We start from the raw sequence: 13,620 nt of genomic DNA, 5'->3' as shown, positions 1-13,620 counted from the left end.
AGTGCTATGAACAAAATAAAAGAGAACGTGTGAAAGTGTGGAGGAATGCTGCTTTACATCCCATGATCAGTAAGTCTTTGAAGAAACGGCATTTGTCCTGAGTACTGAATTAGAAGATGGACGGAGACCCACACAGGCAAGTAGGGGAGGCCCTAGAGCCGAAAGTTTGGCATGTTCCAGCAACAGAAACACAAGACATTTAGTACCTTTTTCCTCTGTAAAAAAGGCCATGGAAGATTAGTATGGTGTTGTTAAAATAATGTGTATAAAGTACAATGCCAGCTACAGGGTAAGTGCTCAATAAAGGTTAATCATTGTTATTATTATCATCATTTCTTTGTGCTAGGACACTATGCTAAGGCAGAAAGAAGGCTCTGTGAAAATAAACAGTGCCATTCTCCTTAGCGGTTGCCAAACAAATAGCCCAAAACTGCTTTTGATTTCAAAGACAGAAATTATTTCAGAGAGGAATGGTAAAGAAAAGCTTGCTCCCTGGTGAATGTGAGCTGGGTGAATGGATTTAATAGGTAGATGGTGCAGTGCTTAGAAAGAAATCTAATAGCTCATACATATTCATTACTAAGAAAGAATGAATGAAAATCAATGAATTAAACATTCAGTTCACATAGTTAGAAAAAGGACATCAAAATAACCCAAGGAAAGCAAAGGAAAGGATTAAGTAAAGAAAAACATAAATGAGAGGATTAGAAAACTTAAGAAAAGAATTAGAGAACAAATGAAAAGGTCTGGACAAGTACAAGTTACGAAACACTAGAAAGCCTGAAGGTGTAGGGAAAGTACTTCTAATCCAAACTGGGAACATTTGAGGTTTTAGCTACAAAAGTGACCTGAAAGAAAATCCTGGGGAAATTTGGCTTAGAAAGGAATGTTCAAACAGACAAAAATAGCTGAGGAATCATCCTGTCATTCGGGAGGAAAAGCTGAGTGTTGTGGCCACAACAGGCCCCACAAAATGCCAACTAACTGCAGCTTTGCTGAAGTTTGCTGATTACGAATGAGTAAGTAATTGCCAAACTGTGGGAAAGCTCCTGGCAGCTGTGCCTAATGCAGCCATTTCACCATACATAGGTATTTGTATGGGTGGGTTCTTTGCTGTTTAACTTGCTCCAATGGTAAAGACACGGAATTCAAATTTATAAATCAGAAAGTGTGAGTCAGGAAGAGATTTAAAAAGTGCTTATATGTTAGGACTTGCCCTGTAGCAATCCTGAAGAAGTGACGATTTCAAGAAGCCTGAGGTAGAGGACCATGTGGAGACAGGCCCAGCTGTCCAAATCTTTCCAGCCATTCAGCCAAGCTACCAGTGTGGCCATATGAGTGAATCCAGGAGTAGGTAGAGAGTAGAGAAAAAATTTTTCCCTGAACTGCTAAAAGAACAGAATTGTCATTAACTAAGATTGGCAGGACTGTGGGAGGAACAGGTTTGAGGAAGAATATTAGAGTTGTTTTGGGGGAAGTTATGTTGGAGATGCCCTTGGGTTTGGGACATCCGGAGGGAGCTGATAAGGAAGCAGTTAGATGTACAAATTTTGAGTACATAGTAGAGGTCCAGGCTGAAGACAAAAAAGTTTGGGAGTTGTTGGTATATTTAAAGTTATGACATAATATAAACTCACTTAAGGAGTGAGTTTAGATGAAAGAAGAGGTCTGAAATATGAGTTCTCAGGTTCTCCAACATTTAGAGGATAAGGCCAAAACATTGAAGGAGTCTGAGAGGAGAGGCAAGTTATTATAGTTAAGAAAAAAAAAATGGGTGAATGTGGTGTTATGGAAATCAGTTAATAATGTGTTTCAAGGAGGGAGTGATTAAATTAGTCAAATTCTGCTGATAAATAGGACTAAGAACTAACTGAAAATTATTTCTAATTGTAAAAAACCCACAAAACCTATAAAATAGATTATTTTTCATTTACATTGTATAGATGAAAAAACCTGAGGGTACTTTTGACCAAAATCCCATAGCTATTCAGCAACTGAATTAGTGATTTCAAAAAATGCTAGGTGAAATATAGGAAATGCTTTCTCAGAGAGGAATCTTCTGGGAGTAGAATTAAAATTGTCCAGAACAAGGATATTAGGGGGAAAAGAAAGAGAAAGTCTAAACAAAAGTGGGGGAACAGAACAGAGAAGGCTGAAGTCAGCAAATATAAGGCCATATATGTTTTTAACACTTTGCAAAAGCAACAGAAGAGGGAGCCTTAGAGCTAAGACAATTTTATTGTAACATTCATTTGAAAGGATAAATAAACAAGAATATCTGGGAGAGACATGAAAAAGAAGAAAATGAGCAGAGGCTAGCCCTACCAGTTAGCAAAACATTATAAAGCCAGCATAATAAGAAGATGCATTGGCACATGAATGCATAGATCAATAAAACATAATAGGAAGTTCAAATATAAACCTAATTGCATCTGAAAATTTAATATGTGATCAAGATGGCATCTCAGATCAATGGAGGAAGAGACCTTCTTCATAAATAGTGTGGGAATAAATGTATAGCCAGTGGGGAAAGATACAATCCTATCTGTTTTTCCACACAAGATGAATTGCCAATGTGTCAAAGATTTAAATTAAAAATAAATAAAACTAAATAAATACTAGAAGTATGCAGATTCCTCTATAACCAAGGAATTGGGGAAACTTTTCTAACTTACTCAAAATTCAGAGGTAATAAAGGAGAAGACTAAAGATTGGACTATACGAAACAGCAATAGCAACAACAAAATATTTGCATAACAAAACACATCATAAGCAAAATAAAAAGAAATTACAAACTGGGAAAAAATATTTCCAACTTATATTATAGGCAAAGGATTAGTGTCTAGTGGTGTGTTCTGCTGGGGAGGGAGAGGAGGAGCCCTGATTCATGGCATTTGCCAATTATCATAAATACTCTCACCATAGCCAAGATAACATCATCTGGACCAATGTGACATCAACTGGCTCACAAAATTCCTGAAAATTTAACAATCAGCACTTGTAAGCCAGCACTAACCAGCTTTAGCACACCACTGCAAATATTCCTAATGTATTTATATTGTGCTTCAAAAGATGGAAAAGAAAAGGAAAATTGCCCTGTGGGAAACAGGCAAGAGATATAAACACAGTATACACATACACACACATACACACACACACATACACACACACACACACACACAAGAAATTAAAATATAAATATATGAAAAGATGTTGAATCATACCTATAATAAAAGAAATGCAAGTTAATACTACACTGAAATAGGATTTTTCGACTACCAGCTTGGCAAAAATCTAAGTTTGACAACATAACATATTGACAAGGTAGTGAGGAAACAGGCACTCATATTTTGCCAGTGGGAATGCAAAAATGGTGCAACCCATGGAAAGAGAAATTTGGCAATATCTAGCAAAATTCCATATACATGTACTTGTTTATCCATAAATCCCACTTCTAGGAATCTATCCTAAAGCTACAGTGGCAAAAATACAAAAAGACATATACATAAAGTTTTGCAATGACAACCCTTTGTAATAGCAAAAGACTGGAAACAACCCCAATGTCATTCCACCACAGAATGGTTGAGTAAACAAGGACCTACTCACATACTAGAATACTACACAGATACAGAAACAAATGAAAAATATCTCCATGTACTGCTAAGGCATGATCTCCAGTGAAAAAAGTAAGGAGGCAAAACTGAAAGTAATATACCACCATTTAATGGAAGGGGGAGGAGGATATGAACACATAGTTTACCAAAATAGGATAAAATAAAAACAAAATTAAAAAAACAAATAAAACACAAAATTTCATTTTATTTAAACAAATTTTAAAAACCTGATTACCTCTAGGGGGAGGAGGGAATGGGACAGAGGGACAGGGATTGAGGTCAGAATTCTCTCACTATGCTTTGGTTTATAGATTTGACTTTGTTAATTATACAACAAGATTTAAATTTTAAAAATATTTCCAAAAGCAAGCCCTAAGAGTCAAAGGTAAAATGAAACCAATGAACCTGGTTGTGTAATGACCTGGTTCTATTTTTATAAATTTCTATAGCTCTTTGAATATTTGTAGAAAGCGAGTAGTTCCTTTGGTACTGAGGTAACCCATGTTCTCAAGTTTTCTTTTGGAATTTTCCATACCATCTCACATATCTAACTTGGGCATTCCTGCCCAGCAACAAATACCATAACCATAATCTTCACCCTTGAAATTTAAGAAGTTTCTGGCTCACAGGATTTGGAGTAGCATGCAGCTAAATTTGACTCTCACTAGCTGACTGACCTTGAGCAACATTTAATGTCTCTTAGCTTCAATCACCTCACTTCTGAGAAAGAGGGAGAGTAAAATCAATCTTATGGGATCGCTGTGAGATTTAAAGAAGATTATGTATGTAAAATGTCAGGCATATGCTGGATGCTTCTTCTCTCCCCCTATCTCTGCTTCCCTCCTCTTCCTTTCTATCTTCTTTTCATTCAATCTTTCCTCCACCTCCTTCTTTCATTAAGCAAAATGAATTAGACTGGGAAACTTTTAAGGTTCTTCTTAAACCCTGAGATCCTTAGAAATATTGATGGAGTGCAGTGCATTTAGATAGGAGCTTGGCTGCTAGGATTAGAAATTCAAAGATGGGTACAGTACAAATGTGGGTTTAGAGGTTATGGTGATTTTATGTGAAGAATTTAGCATCTAAGAAAGCACAAAGGAAAGGGTTCTTTGGTGGAACTATTTTAGTGTCTCAATGATATTACAAATTTTGAAGATTTGTCTAAGGGAGGGGAGGAAGTAGGGAAGTGAGGGAAAGAGGGAGGCAAAAAGGAAAATTGGAAAGGAGGAGGTTAAATTAAAAAGTCAGATAACAACAAGTATTGGTGAAGATGTGGAGAAATCAAAATTCTCATACATTGCTGGTGGAAATGTAAAGTGGTGTAGTCGTTCTGGAAAACAGCCTAGCAATTTCTCAAACGATTAAACATAGAGTTACTATATAGCCCAATTCCACTCCTAGGAATATGCCCAAGGGAAATGAAAATACATGTCCACACAAAAACTTGTACATGAATGTTTATAGCAGCATTGTTCACAACAGTCAAAAGATGGAAACAACTCAACTGTAACTCAACAGATGAATGGCTAAACAAAATATAATATATCCATACAATGGAAATCTATTTGGCCATAAAAAGGAATAAACTACTGATTAATATATGCTATAACATGGATGAACATTTAAAACACTATGCTAAGTGAAAGAAGCCAATCACAAATTACAACATATTTAAATTCAGAATAGGGAATTCATATGTAAATTCATATGAAAATTACGAATAGGGAAATCAAGAGACAGAAGTTTAGGGGTGCTTATGCTGGGGGATATAGGAGGTGGGGGAGATAGACTTGTAATAGCTAAAGGGTACAGAGTTTCTTTTTGAAGTGTGAATGTGTTCTAAAATAGACTGTAATGACAGCTGCACACACCTGTGAATATATTAAAAACTGTTGTGTTGTATACTTTAAATGGTGAATTGTTGGTGTGTGAAATATATCTCAATAAAGCTGTTTTTAAAAATCGATGTAATTCACCATATGAACAGATTATGAAAAAAACCATATGATTATCTCAATAGGTGCAGAAAAATCATTTACAAAATTTGACACCCATTTAGGATTTAAAATGCAGAAAACTAGGAATACAAGGGAACCAACTCAATTTGATCAAGGGCCTCTACATAAAAACATTTCTGCACAGCAAAGGAAACCATCAGCAAAATGAAATGGCAACTTCCTGGATGGGAGAAGATATTTACAAATCATACATCTGATAAGGGGCTAATATCCAAAATATATAAAGAACTCTCACAACTCAACGGCAAAAAAACCCCAAACAACCTAACTGAAAAATGGGCAGAAGATCTGAATAAACATTTTCCCATAGAAAAAATACAAATGGTCAACAGGCACATGAAAAGGTGCTCAACATCACTAATCATCAGGAAATGCAAATCAAAACCACAGTGAGCTATCAGCTCACTCCTGTCAGAATGGCTATTATCAAAAAAGACAAAAACTAACAAATGTTGGTGAGGATGTGGAGAAAAGGGAACCCATGGGCACTATTAGTAGAATGTAAATGCATGCAACCACTGTGGAAACAAAACCTGAAGCTAATATCATAATTAATGGTGAACCCATTTTCCCAAATGTGGGCAACAAGACAAAGATGTCTGCTCTCATCACATCTCTTTAACATTGTTCTGGAGGTCCCAATCAGTGCAGTAAGGCAAGGAAGATTGGAAAGGAAGAAACAAACTGTCTTATTCACAAATGAACATGCATGTAGAAAATCCTAAGGAATCTACAAAAAAGCTACTAGAACAAATAAGTTCTAATTTCAGGGTTCAAGGTCAGATACAAAGAAACAGTGGTACAATTGCAAGTAAAAAGTTTTTAAAATACCATTTGTAATAACATTAAAAATTAAAAAAATATTTAGGGGTAAATCTAACAAATTAGAATGTAAGAACTGAATACTATAAACTACAAAACATTTCTGAGAAAAATTATAGAAGACCTAAATAAATGGAGAGATATATATCATGTTTATGTATCAAAACACTCAGTAATATTACAATGTCAATTCTTACCTAAATCATCTATAGATTTAAATAGTCTCAATCACATCTTAGCAGGGTTTGTTGTTGTTTTTTAACAGAAATTGACAAGTTCATTCTAAAACCTGTAGAGAAATACAAAGAACCTAGATTAGCCAAAACAATCTTGAGAAAGAAAAACAAAAATGGAGAACTTTACCTGATTTCAAGCTTACTATAAGGCTACAGTAATTAAAATAGTGTGGTGTTGATGTTAAGGATAGATAGGTATACAGATTAATGGAACAAAATAGAGAGTTCAGAAATAGATTCCTATATAGGGCCAATTCATTTTTTACAAAGGAGGAAAGGATAGTCTTTTTAATAATGTTACAGGAATAATAGGATATCCATTTGGAAAAACATGAACTCAATTTTTACCTAACACCATATGCCATAATTAACTCAAAATGGACCATAGGCCTCAATGTGAAAGTTAAAAATTATAAAATGTCTAAAAGAAACCTAGGAGAAAAATCTCTGTGACCTTTGTTTAAACAAAGATTTCTTAGGACACAAAAAGCATGAACCATAAAAGAAAAACATAAATTGGGCTTTATCAAAAATAAAAACGTATGCTCTTTGAAAGACAATGTTGAGAAAATGTAAAGGTAAGACACAGACTGGGAGAAAACCTTTGCAAAACATATCTAATACTAAAAAGCATGTGTCTGGGATATATATAAAAAAGACCTCTTGCAACTCAATAATAACAACAAACACAACCTGCTAACAAAACAGGCAAAAAATTTGAACAAATACTTCATCAAAGAAGACATATAATTAACCAATAGGCACTTGAAAGATGCTTAACATCACTAATCATCAGGAAAATGTAAAATAGAGCCACATTGAGATACCAGTATATACCATCGAATGGCTAAAATTAAAAACCAAAAACAAAAATTAAAAAGAAAAACCCAAACAAAAAATTATTGATGAGGATGTGGGGCAGCTACAACTCTCATACATTGCTGGTATGAATACGAAATGGTACAGCTACTCTGGAAAACAGTTTCTTGTAAAGTTAAATGCACATCTACCATAAAACCAAGCAATCTCGCTCCTGAGTATTTACTCAAGAGAAATGTAAACATATGTTCTGTATTAGTCTGCTCTGGTGGCCAAAATTATATAGACTGAGAGGCTTAAATTTTTATTTTCTCACAGCTCTGGACTGGAAGTCCAAGATCAAGGTATCATCAGGATTGGTGTCTGGTGAGAGCCCTCTTCCTGGCTTGCAGTTGGTCACTGTCTTACTGTGTCCTCACATGGCCTTTTCTGTGTGTGTGTGTGTGTGTGTGTGTGTGTGTGTGTGTGTGCATGCGTGCGCGTGCACCTTTTTAATGGGTGTGATGTGTTGATTTGATATTTTTAAAACTTGCTGTTTCATTTTGAAAAAATTTTGATGAGCATGTATAATTTCTATCCCCCCAAATCATCTTTTCTAAAAAAAAAAGAGAAATTCCATTTCATATAACATCACATTTTAAAAAATGATGACAGTGGATTTTTCTCAGCTTTTCCCCTCAGCTTTATTAAGATATAATTGATAATATCACCTTTTTATTATTCATATTGAGTGATTCTTTTTTTTGTTTTTTTTTGTCTCTATTAGTGTTTACCGAGGGTCAGGCACAATTCTAGGAAGATAGCTGTGAACACAACAAAGCTCCTTCTAGTGAGTGGGAGGGGAAGAGGATAGTAATGATGACACTGAAAAAACTAAAGTTAATAATAATAATGCAAAAAAAATTTAAATCTGCAGAGAATTCTTTTAAATATCAGTATCCTTTTTCAGTCAATACGTATTTGCAACCTCTGCCTCATCAAATATTCCCTACAGCAGAATGAGGTTACAAAGAATGAAGTGCAAATTAGAAGAGCTGAGTCCTCATCCTGGTTCCATCACGAATTAGCTCTACAGACCTGGGCAAGCGCTCAACCTTTCTGAGCCTCACTCTCCTGAAGAGCAAAATGGAGATCACGCCTGTGTCAGAGTCAGTGGTGAGGTTCTTAGGGATGTGGACAGGCTTTATCATTATGTAAATGTGAGGCCTTGCCTACAAATAATCTCTTAAGGCAAATCTTGTAATTTGAAATTGAAATTCTTCCTTTTTCCCCTCCCCCATACCTGCTTTGGCTCAAGATTTTAAAGATTGCTATTAAAAGACAGACATATTAGCACATTAAGATACTATCACCGAGCAGTTAAACTTTTTAAAAGTTAATTACTCAAATTAGTCCTAGGAAATAGCAGAGCTATACCTTGGGGCACAGTGAGGCTTTGGATGTAATGGGAAGGGCTTCAAGAGCAACCTGGTTCCAGCTCTTGGTGCTTTTAAAGAAAACCCCTGTACAGAAAGGTGGGTGCAAGGACCCTCAAGACAAACCCTGCCGTTCTTGACAGTTTTGCCTTAGGCATGTATATAGTTTACTAGTCCGGAGAACAACACAGAATATGTGGACTAGCAGATGAAGAATATTTCTCAACAAGCTCTAATTGAGGAGCAAAAAGGAAAAAAAGATTAACTCTGTTAGAATGTAATCTGTCCTAAACATCTCAGGAGTTTTCCTCCAGGAAAGGTCCACAGTGATGAACTGAGCCCTACAGTGGGGTAAGAAATGATCACAGGTCAGGGGGAGAATTAGCTGCTGTGAAGACCCCGTGCTCAGACTGAAATCAAATTGAAGGAAGGAAAGGAGGTGCAAATGAAACCAGGAGGAGTCATAAAGCAACTAATAAAAGGCATCTGAAATAGGACAAAACCTGGTGATATCTGAGGCTCCAACTCCACGTTCTGGGTGAAGGCTGCCCCTCAGTGGTGTCTTGCAGTTCCTGAAAGGAACAGAAGGAGGCGCCATTCCTATATTACCGGTATTCCTCCTGCTGTACCCGCTCAGTAACGAAGCTCCTGGTGATAGGACTTACCACTTAAATTTCATTTTACGGTTGTGAAAGTACTTCCTCATTTGATCCTAATTGTAAACAACCAAGTCATGACTGGGGACAGGTCCTATTATCCCCATTTTACAGACAGAAAACGAAGAGGCAGCCAGTTTAAGGGACTTCCTCAATGTCAGACAATTAGGCAACAAAGCTAGTCTTTTGACTTCCGACCCAGCCCCTTTCCACTCTTCTGTGTAGAATAAAGCAGGGTTGTCAGGTATAACTGAGAAATGGACAAAGAGCCACCCAAAAACTCTGTGACAAAGGGAAAGAAGGCCCACCCTTGTAGCCATTCCACACAGAGAATGGCCTTGGGAACACTGCTGCACTTAGGATGGTTGGAGGTCAAGTTGAACACGCTCTTAGGTTTCGGACATATTAAATTTAGTTTTGTTGGGTCATTCTGTGGTCAGGGCTGTGAGTTGAGTTTGGTCAGGGGAAGGAAGGGTATAAGCAGAAGTGGGCTGGGCACCTGCTACGTTTCCGGCTCATGCCTCTCTTCTCAGGGACAGGAAGACACCCAAAGTGACCTCTAAGTGGCTACAAGTAGGGGAGCCTCTAAAATGATTGCTCTTTTTTTTTTTAAAGATTTTTATTGGGGAATTGGGGGATGGCAACAGCGTTGGGGAATTGGGGGAAGGGGAACAGACAAGTTGCTGTCCTTTTGTTCTTCAGTCTAGTTGTGGAGGGCGTTGCTTCACTGGCCCGAGTTGTCACCATCATTGTACTCTTCCCAGGAGAGGCAGATCAGTCGGCGGCTTCTGGACGGCCGTTCACGGCAGCTTGAGAGCCACTCACGCTGGCTGCTGGCTACACACAATAGCCCATGGCAACCCACTGCAGCAATGGCTGCAGCCTATGCCGTCGCCGACGACTCACAGCAGCCCAGCTCCAGGTTGAGCTGTTGTCCAGCATCTTAGCTGTAGAGGGCAGTGTCACTGGCCCTCATATGTGGGATCCAAACCGGGGCCCTCTGGTGTCCAAAGCCAGCTCTTAACCAACGCGCCACTCAGCCAGCCCTAAAATGATTGCCCTTGACAAAGGCTGAGAAGGCCTGGTATACTGTCAGCAATCTAGGGATCATAGGCAGCCTCTGCTTGTAAGGAGCCTGGTGTCAACACAAGAGTCTCTGAATCAGTGTAAAAACTTGGCCAGAGAATGTTTTCCCATTTTAGTGCATTAGTTAGCAATTGTTGCAATAATGCTCTGTAATAACAACACTCCTATCTCAGGGACACAACCAAAAACAGCTATTTTCTTGCTCACAAGTCTATGGGCTGGCTGGGCTACAGGCCCAGCTCAGGCCTGCTCCCTGATCTTCATCATTCCAGGCCTGGTGACTAACAAGGGCATGCTTGGTGAATGGCATAAGCACAAAAGAGCAAACCTCACAAACACATTTAAAGCCTCTGCTGTGTCACAGTGTCCCTAACACTGTCATGGATGCCAAACAGGGAATGTACTCTGTATTAGTAGGAGGTACTGAAAAGTCATTTAGTTAACAACATGGATGTAAAATTCTAAAACATGGAGGGAGTAAAGCATTGGTAACAATGGTCTAAAGTACTACAATTGGTAATCTGACCACAAACATTATTATGAATAACATGTAAAAAATAATAAAACAATAGCTAACATTTATTGTCTTATTATGTGCTAGGCACTTTTGTTAAGTATCTTGCATGTATTCATTCATTTAATCCTTACAACAATCCTGTGAAGTAGATACTATTATGATCCCTATTTTATAGATGAAACAACCAAGGCACAGCTGGATTAAGGAAGAATTAAGATCACACAGTAAGGGCCGGCCGAGTGGCTCAGTTGGTTAAGTGCTCGCTCAAGAGTGTGAGCTCTGAGCAATGGGGTCGCCAATTTGATTCTGGCCCCAGTTGAGCTGCTGCTGAGCTGCCAACAGGTGGCAGGATGGCTCAGCTAAAAAAACAAACAAACAAAAAACAAACCAAACATCATACAGTAAATGGCAGAGGAGTACAGTGACAATTACATTAGAAAGGAACACTGTCCACTTCTTCTCTCCCTTTTGCGTCTCTCCTACCCTTTCCTGCCCCCCCCACCTTGTCCCTCCCTTTGTGTGACTTGTCTTGGGAAATGAGGACATCTTGTCACCCAAGGCAGAACCCTTAGCTTCATCCTTGAGGTTTCTCTCGCCCCTTGCCCTGTGTATCTATCAGTCATTAGGTTCTGTCTATACCTCCTAACGTCTCCCATATCTCCTCCCTCCTCCTCATTCTCAGCCATGGCCCTGACACTTCTTTCCCCTGTCCTTAGAATCCCCTGTCTATACCTCCTTAGCGTTGCTGCTAGAGGGGTTTTCCTAAAACTGCAGATCTGGGCAAGTCATTCTCCTGATTAAAAAGTTTCCACATTCCCCAGAGCTTTTAGGATAAAGTTAGCTAAGTAGTCCAGGCCCTTCACTGTCTGACATTTAGCCACACTTTACTCTAGCTTCCCACACTACGTGCAGGTCCTGTGTGGTTTCATACCCTCTTGCCTTTGCATGTGCTACACTCTCTGTCTGCATCCCCTACTCCCCTTCTTCATCTCATCAATTCCTATTTGTCTAGAGTTTTACCCTGGGAAGGCTTCTCCAACCTAGCCCCTAGACTAATTAGATGTTCCTTCTCTGGGTCTCCAGCAAACCTTGTCCATACTTCGTGGCATTTACCAGACTGCATTGCAATAATGGACTCCACTGTCTGCTTCTCCATCATTAGTTTTCCTCAAAATGTCATTCATGGATTCCCTGCTTCAGGATCACCCAGGAAGTTTGTTTAAAATATAGGCTCCTGGGACTTATTCCAGGCCCACCAATTCAGGATCTTTGTAGGGCAGAGCCTAGGAATCTGCATTTTAAACATTTCCAGAGATGATTCTGACTTATACCAAGTGTAATAACCACCACACTAGATAGGGAAGCGGCCATGCTTCCTTGTACCCCTATTATCTAGCACAATGTCTGACACAAAATAAGCACAGAGTGAATGTGTTCTAAATAAGTTAAATGAGCAGCACTGGTCAAAGACAATACAAATAGAAAGCGAATACATGCGGCTGCGGAGATTCCTGGCGCCAGCAGATGGCGCTGTGTCAACATAAATGCTTTTCCGTGAAGGGCAAGAGGAAGACCGGAAGTTTTGTTTTACTGAATTCAAGCTTCATAGGCTGCATAATTGAATTTGTTTTTTCTTACTCAGTTTGCCTACCATTGTCCTACTTGTATAAATAAATTGATTTCTGAAGACACGAAGACTTAGAGAAGAAAAACAGGTGGAAGAAGACTGGTCCCAGAGGAGAGCTGAGGAGCTAAGAAGGAGATGGGAATGATATTCTAATCACCCCTATTCCTATCCTTGATGGAAAGCTGCTCCCAATCAGCACTAAGTGTTGTGAAATTACCCAAAGCATTCAAAAGAATATGCCATTTCAGTAAGAGGGTGGAGCCATCCTGTAATTTCTGTTAGTCATCCCCTGTTTCCTTGATGCACTGTCGAATGCCTATGTGGTTAACTTTTTATAATCGTTTCCCTCATAAACCAAAGCCTGAAAGCCCAAGTCTTCCTCCTGGGTGGAGTACTTTGTTCTCCTGAGGTGTTGGAAGTGAGCTCACAGTCTAAAGGCCAGGGGCCCCGGAGACAACGCTTCCTCCCCCTTCCAGCCTCCTCTCTCCCCCCTCCCCCCTCCCCCCAGGCATCCATGTGCAAATAACTGATAGTGCTGGCACGGGGCACTGGGAAGACTATCAGGCAAGGCCGGAGCGACAGGCTGAGCTGTTTTCCTTTCAGGCGGAGCTTTCAACCAGAGGCCCTGAGGATGGGACCCAGGGAGGGGCTTGCTGCCTTCCCAGCTCTAGGCAAAAAAAAAAGGCAAAAAAGAGCTAAACACACAGAAGGAGAAGGCAAAACCCCTATTCTCAGGCCAGTCTCAGTCTTATTGGAAAGGCATAATTTTAAAGGCATCATACAAATTAAAGACAACACATGGTAGAAATA

The sequence above is a fragment of the Hipposideros armiger genome, unplaced genomic scaffold (assembly GCF_001890085.2).
Source record: "Hipposideros armiger isolate ML-2016 unplaced genomic scaffold, ASM189008v1 scaffold_95, whole genome shotgun sequence".
NCBI lineage: Eukaryota > Metazoa > Chordata > Mammalia > Chiroptera > Hipposideridae > Hipposideros > Hipposideros armiger.
The sequence above is the reverse complement of the archived record's forward strand: the minus strand, read 5'-3'. Positions refer to the sequence as shown.